The sequence below is a fragment of the Pelmatolapia mariae genome, linkage group LG9 (genome assembly GCF_036321145.2).
Source record: "Pelmatolapia mariae isolate MD_Pm_ZW linkage group LG9, Pm_UMD_F_2, whole genome shotgun sequence".
Lineage (NCBI taxonomy): Eukaryota > Metazoa > Chordata > Actinopteri > Cichliformes > Cichlidae > Pelmatolapia > Pelmatolapia mariae.
The window spans coordinates 28,864,452-28,870,567 of NC_086235.1; the positions used below are offsets into that span (position 1 = coordinate 28,864,452).

The following is a 6,116-nucleotide window of genomic DNA, read 5'->3' on the forward strand; positions in this document are numbered from 1 at the left end:
AGCTTTTTCCACCAGGCCATCAGACTGCTGAACACGTCATAGACACCTCACCCTCACTACTGGAACTTCAACATTATGCACTCCATACTGTATATAAATACCACTGTTTTGCACATGTCAACTACCAACCTCTGTATATTTTATATATCTTATTTTATTGTTTACTCTATTTCATTTGTAAAATATGTATATACACACTCACACACACACACACACACGTAGAAAAACATATTTAGTATACACATCCAGTAATGCACATACTCTTATATATTGTACATATATTTATTACTCTCAGATTTAGCCATTCTTATATTTTGCTTGTTTTACGTTATTGTATTTTTGCACAACTCTGTTGCTTGTGAAGCTCGCACACAAGAATTTCACTCACTGTACCAGTGTACCTGCACATGTGACGTGACAATAAAAGTGATTTGATTTGATTTGATACTGCAGCAGATCCTTCTGATCCATTTCCTGTTATCACTTCAAATAGAAATGAGGCTGTAGAGGTTTGGTGCATGCAGAAAAACAGCTGCAGGGCTGCTGAAAAGACTTTTCTGCACCAACTTTCTGCGAGCAAACGCTGAACTTCTCCCAGCGTGTTGAGGTAATGATTAGTTGGTGTTTTTCTCCAAACACTCGTTCACTCTTCTCTCAACATGTTCACAATGAACTGTGAACAGACACCGAGGAGAGCAGCAGAAGACCTCATTCAGGACCTAAACTCAAGATTAACTGAACTCACATTAAAGTTTGCTCAGTGCTTACCTTTAGATGAGCCCACAAACCGTGAGACACTCTACTGTGGCAACACCACCAGTTTATAAAGAAGAATAGACGACAAAGAAAAGTTTTTACTTCCAGAAAGAGCAGCAAAACAAACTCAGTGAGGAGGGAAACCTCTCAGACAGACCCAGACTCGTTCACAAAGTGCTGTTCAGACTAACTCATTTATAAGTTTTGCAGTGTGGCACACCACTACCAGGCGAGCCAGCACACTTCCTCTTTATGCCACAGTACAGGAAGTGTCAGCTCGAAGAATTTTATTTATTTAAATTTTTGAATTCATCTATTTATTTTATTTTAAGTGTGAAAATTAAAACGCATGAGATTGAAAACCTCAAGCAAAACAACCGATGAAGCTGCATTAACTGGTAACACATATATACAAACAAATATATAAATTAAGTACATTAAACACAGGCGATAAACATTCGAAGCTAAAACAACCAAAACGTATTAAACTTTAGAATCTAAAAAGAATGAAAACCTTCATGAACGTGATGAAAAGTGTTTCATGTCAGAAACAAATGTAATAATATTGAGGACAAACATTTGCAAGCTGAAGTAGCTGCATCCAAGTCAGTCAAGTTTAAAATCACCTTAAATCCATTAAGTGAGATCAGTTCCTTCAGTTTTTGTTGAGTTCAGTTGATTCTAAGAGGAAGGAGCTGAAAATCTGAACACTCTTTTTCCCAACATAACACCTTTAACACTGAGTTGGTGGTGGGGTATCTTTCTACACCTTCGTGGGGCGCTCAGGCTACGTCCTGGTGTGTGTCGGTTTGTGTGTCATTAGTGGGTGGGCGTGTGTGAGAATGACTAGCCTGTGTGTGATCCTGCATGGCCTGGGTCCTGTGGGACATGGTCATGGAGGCAGGTGTTCTTGGGCGCCTGGGGCAGGCTCGTACAAAGGGGTGGTCGGCCACTAGTGGAGTCAGCTGCCCCTGGCCTGTGGTTCTCCGTGATTCTCAGCCTTCGTCTGGGGGAGCCCCATCTGGGGCTCCTGGGGGCCATTATTGCAGCTTCCCACCCTCATCATCAAATACAATTGTGACAAAGACACACACTCATACTCTCTCTCTCTAACAGACAGGCCGCAAGATGATTGATCATTTATGTATCTGTGGATTTATCTTACATGTGCACCGGTTGTCGATACATTGAGTTTTTCTATTTGTAAAACATATTCGTAAAAAATAAATCAGGAGACATAGTGAGACGTAGACTGTGACAACAAGAGCTTGACACGGGGTCTCATACTTTGACTGTGAGTATAGAGGATTGTAGCTCAAGTTAACATGGAAAGATAAGAGGTCTAAAGTCTCTAAAACATTTGGATGTTCAGTCTCTGACAGAAGATTTGGAGACATGTAGAAAGTTAGTTTTGAATTGGTGAAACGAATATTTTATTTACAGTTTCTCATAAACAAGGCAGATAATATTCTTCATGTACATTATTTTTTACAAATACTGAAAGCACAACAAACTGAAACAAAACACATTTTCATGAATTCATCTCTTGATGTTATATACAAAACTTCTGAATGTGTTCTCTCTGATTTCCCAGTATGTGTTTTGGATCGACTAAAATGTATTTACAATAGCCAGAGTTGACTGAATCCAAATATTTCTTAAATCCAAAGGTTAAAAATAAAGGGCCTAAAATTCACCCCGTTCCTTTTATTTACTGGAAGAGATCAAACCCGAGACTCTGTTATGTTGAGCTACATGAAGACAAGAAGATTCAAACTTAATACAAAAAATCTGATATAAATCACAATATTTGTAATTAAAGGAGAAAAAGCTGCTGGCAAGGCTCTCCACTTGCTTCTTCAAAACTTGTGTTGTGAAAACCCAAGTTTTTGTTGTTCATACCGGCAACAGGGTTGAATTCATAATTGCCGTTGCCTGGTGGCATCAACCAGCCAAACAACTGGGGTGAGGTGGGGAAGATCCATTGAGGTCCAGCCGCAAAATTGCCCACAGCCTGATAATTTGCACCACTTCTGATTAAATTCATCTCCAGGTGCTGGGGGTACTGCTGCTTGAGTGGGGGCTGTCCCTCTCCCTGAAACTGAATCACAGACAGCACAGTCAGTAAAAGTACAATACAAAGTTCTTGTTTCAAATTATACTCAATATACATTTCAAATTAAATTAATGAATGAATTACCCAGATGTCTGAATCAAAGTTTAATAATAGGAGATACTTACATGAAATGGGACCTCCTCCTAAACTTTCTCCTTCTGTTTTGAAACCAAGTTTTTACCAAAAGATGAAAGAAAATAGAAAACATCTAATCAGTACAATGGAGACAAGATTGAACACGAATTCAATTTCTTATGTTTTAGTAAGCTAAAAAACACTCACCTGTTTGTAGTCAAAGGAGTTTGCAAAGAAAAGCGTCTGGACTTCTTTAAGTTGCTTGAAGACATTTCACCTCTCATCCGAGAAGCTTCTTCAGTTCTAAGGTCAAATGGTGGGGAGTCCCAGATTTAAACCTAGTGGGAGTATCCCCCCACAGAGGGACAAAAGGACCCCCTGATGATCCTCTAATCGCCTGAGCCAAGGTGTGAAAGCGGGTGTGGGACCTAATCAGCCAGGGTTTTGGGTGAGCTCATTGTGAAACCTGGCCCCACCTTATCATGCGAATTCCTGAGGTCGGATGGCCCAGGATGTGAGTGGGCGTTAAGGCGTCTGGGGAGGGAACTCAAAACTGGATTATAGATGGCAGACAGTTGGTGTCGTAAACCACCGCCTCTGTTCAAAGATGGTCGCTCACAGTGGACATAGATGGCCTCTTTCACTCCTCTTTCAAACCATCTGTCCTCTCTGTCCAAAATGTGAACATTGGCATCCTTGAAAGAGTGACCTTTGTCCTTAAGATGCAGATGGACTGCTGAGTCTTCTCCTGTGGAGGTGGCTCTTCTATGTTGTGCCATGCGCTTGTGAAGTCTCTCCAGTGTAGAGGTCTGGGCATTCCTCGCTGCACTGTACAGCATACACCACATTGTTAAGTCTGTGTTTTGGAGTTTTGTCTTTCGGGTGAACCAGTTTTTGTCTGAGCGTGTTGCTGGGTCTGAAATGCACCGGGATGTCATGCTTGGAGAAAACTCTCCTGAGTTTTTCTGATACACCGGCTACAGTTTCACACCTTGGCTCAGGCGATTAGAGGATCATCAGGGGGTCCTTTTGTCCCTCTGTGGGGGGATACTCCCACTAGGTTTAAATCTGGGACTCCCCACCATTTGACCTTAGAACTGAAGAAGCTTCTCGGATGAGAGGTGAAACATCTTCAAGCAACTTAAAGAAGTCCAGACGCTTTTCTTTGCAAGCTCCTTTGACTACGATGACCTGGATGACTAAGAACCTTCACAGACACCTGTTTGTAGGTCAGTCCTGTCATCTCTTCCAACTATTTAATCTCTGTTGGCTCATGGTAATGTTTCAAATGAAACTGATGGACAAGAATATTTAACTGTCTCTCTGTGAACACCACCTGGGCCGTTCCTTTAGGTTTCTCTGGAGCAGTGCTGGGATCGTGCAGAGTGGCAGTGATGTTGCCATCCTGGCTTCTTGGGACAGCAAAAACCTGTTTCTGCTCTGAGACAGAGCTGGAAACAGCCTCAGAAGTATCACCGGTTTTGTTGCTCACTCTCCACCCGTGAGGCGAGTTCTTCCAAGGGTCGACTCCCTTCAAGGGAGACAGGGACATTTCTCCCATTGAAACTAGACCAACAAGCCAAACAGTTAATTGTGTCATTTTTCCAAAGTCACACATCAGAGTAAAAAAAATGAAGATGAGTGTATGAAAGATTGTTTTGAAAGCTCAGAAAGTCATCCATTTCTGTGTTTGATTCTGTTTTTTATTCTAGGATTGATTCCATAGAGATTGTGCACAGTGTGATGTAAAAAAGTAGAAGCTAAAAGTAAAAATAGTAATATAAAAATTGTATTTTATATTCAATTCTAGATTTAACAGGAATCCAGTGGAGAAAAGTCAATATAAGAGAAAAATGCTCTGTCTTTCTGTTTCCTGCCAGTTTGTCTCTGAAGCTAAATGCTTTCCATGGAGTTTTTAGGACATCCTGATAGTAACAAATTACAGTAATGAACAGGGAGGCGGCAAAGTCTTAAACAACAAATGGGCTCATCTGGGATTTGAACATAAGAAACTCAAACTGAGGATCATCCCCAAAAACCAACAAGTCACAGGAAACAGCCACATTCTCCTTTTTAAAATCTCACATTTCAGTGCAACAGTTTCCAACAACGTTACTCTTATTTATGTTTCTGCGTCACAAAATAAACTTTTAACATATTTTCAGGCGAGAAAGTAGCCGTATAAACTTCAAATATCTATTTGGTTTATCAAGACATCACATATTTGCAAAAGTGCTGTGACGTTTTTGGAGACGTCTGTTACCCAGTCATTATCGTGATGTGCTCGCGCCGATCCACATCACGTGCGTCTATACTTTCAGTTCTTTTGTTCATATTTAACAAAACAAAAATGCAGACATAAGTGTGCACATTAGTTTTGACTGCTAGTGAAAAGTGTTTTCTTTACAAATAAGTCTCTCACTGAACTAACAGCCAATCCCTCAACAAGTTTGTGCTCTCTGCTCATATTGCCTTCATATTAAATCGTTTTGTGCTTTTTAAAGAACTTATTTTTACATTGCACTTAACAACAAACAAATACCCCCTAACAACAAAAGTAACTTCAACGGCCAAATTTCATTATATTTCTTCAGGTCTATATACGGGCCGCAAGTTAGGAGTGAGGTAAGCAAAGAGAGTCCCAGGTATTTATACACCAGTGGGATGTGTCCCTTAAAGGAACCCAGGAACTCATCTTTCCAAGCTCTGTAGACTAACAGGCCCTGGATGACTGAGAACAGACAAAACTTAAATCTTTTAGGTACTGCTGGGAGTTGAACCCAGGATCTCCTGTTTTCTAGTTTAACACTTACTAGACAGGCACTTTAACCAACTAAGCTACAGTGCCACATACATGCCACACAGATGAGTGACTGATGAACACTGAGAAAACCTCCAAACATCAAACCAATTTGAACCTAAACAGAAACACATGAAAGGTAATCTTGTTTTTTTATATTAATCACCAGAGGTTGTCGCATCAAAAGAGACGACGTCTGTCAAAGTCAGGAGTTAAAAGTGGGACGGTGTTTTTGTTTTGCTAACTCTCCACGACACTCTAAACTTCAGGTTGCTCATCTACAGTCAGCCTCCTCCATTGCCTCTTGATGCTCACTCACACTAGTCAGCTTCTACGACAGCTGGGTGGGGTAACTGCAGAGTTACTCTA

At 40.7% G+C, this 6,116-nt stretch overlaps 1 non-coding gene across 1 annotated transcript; it reads right to left on the reverse strand.

Moving 5' to 3' along the window:
• Window positions 1-5,706: 5,706 nt before the first annotated feature.
• Window positions 5,707-5,795, reverse strand: trnat-agu (transfer RNA threonine (anticodon AGU)). The gene is given in 2 exon segments: window positions 5,707-5,742; window positions 5,758-5,795. It is a non-coding gene; the product is annotated as a tRNA-Thr (tRNA).
• Between the last annotated feature and the right edge of the window lie 321 nt (window positions 5,796-6,116).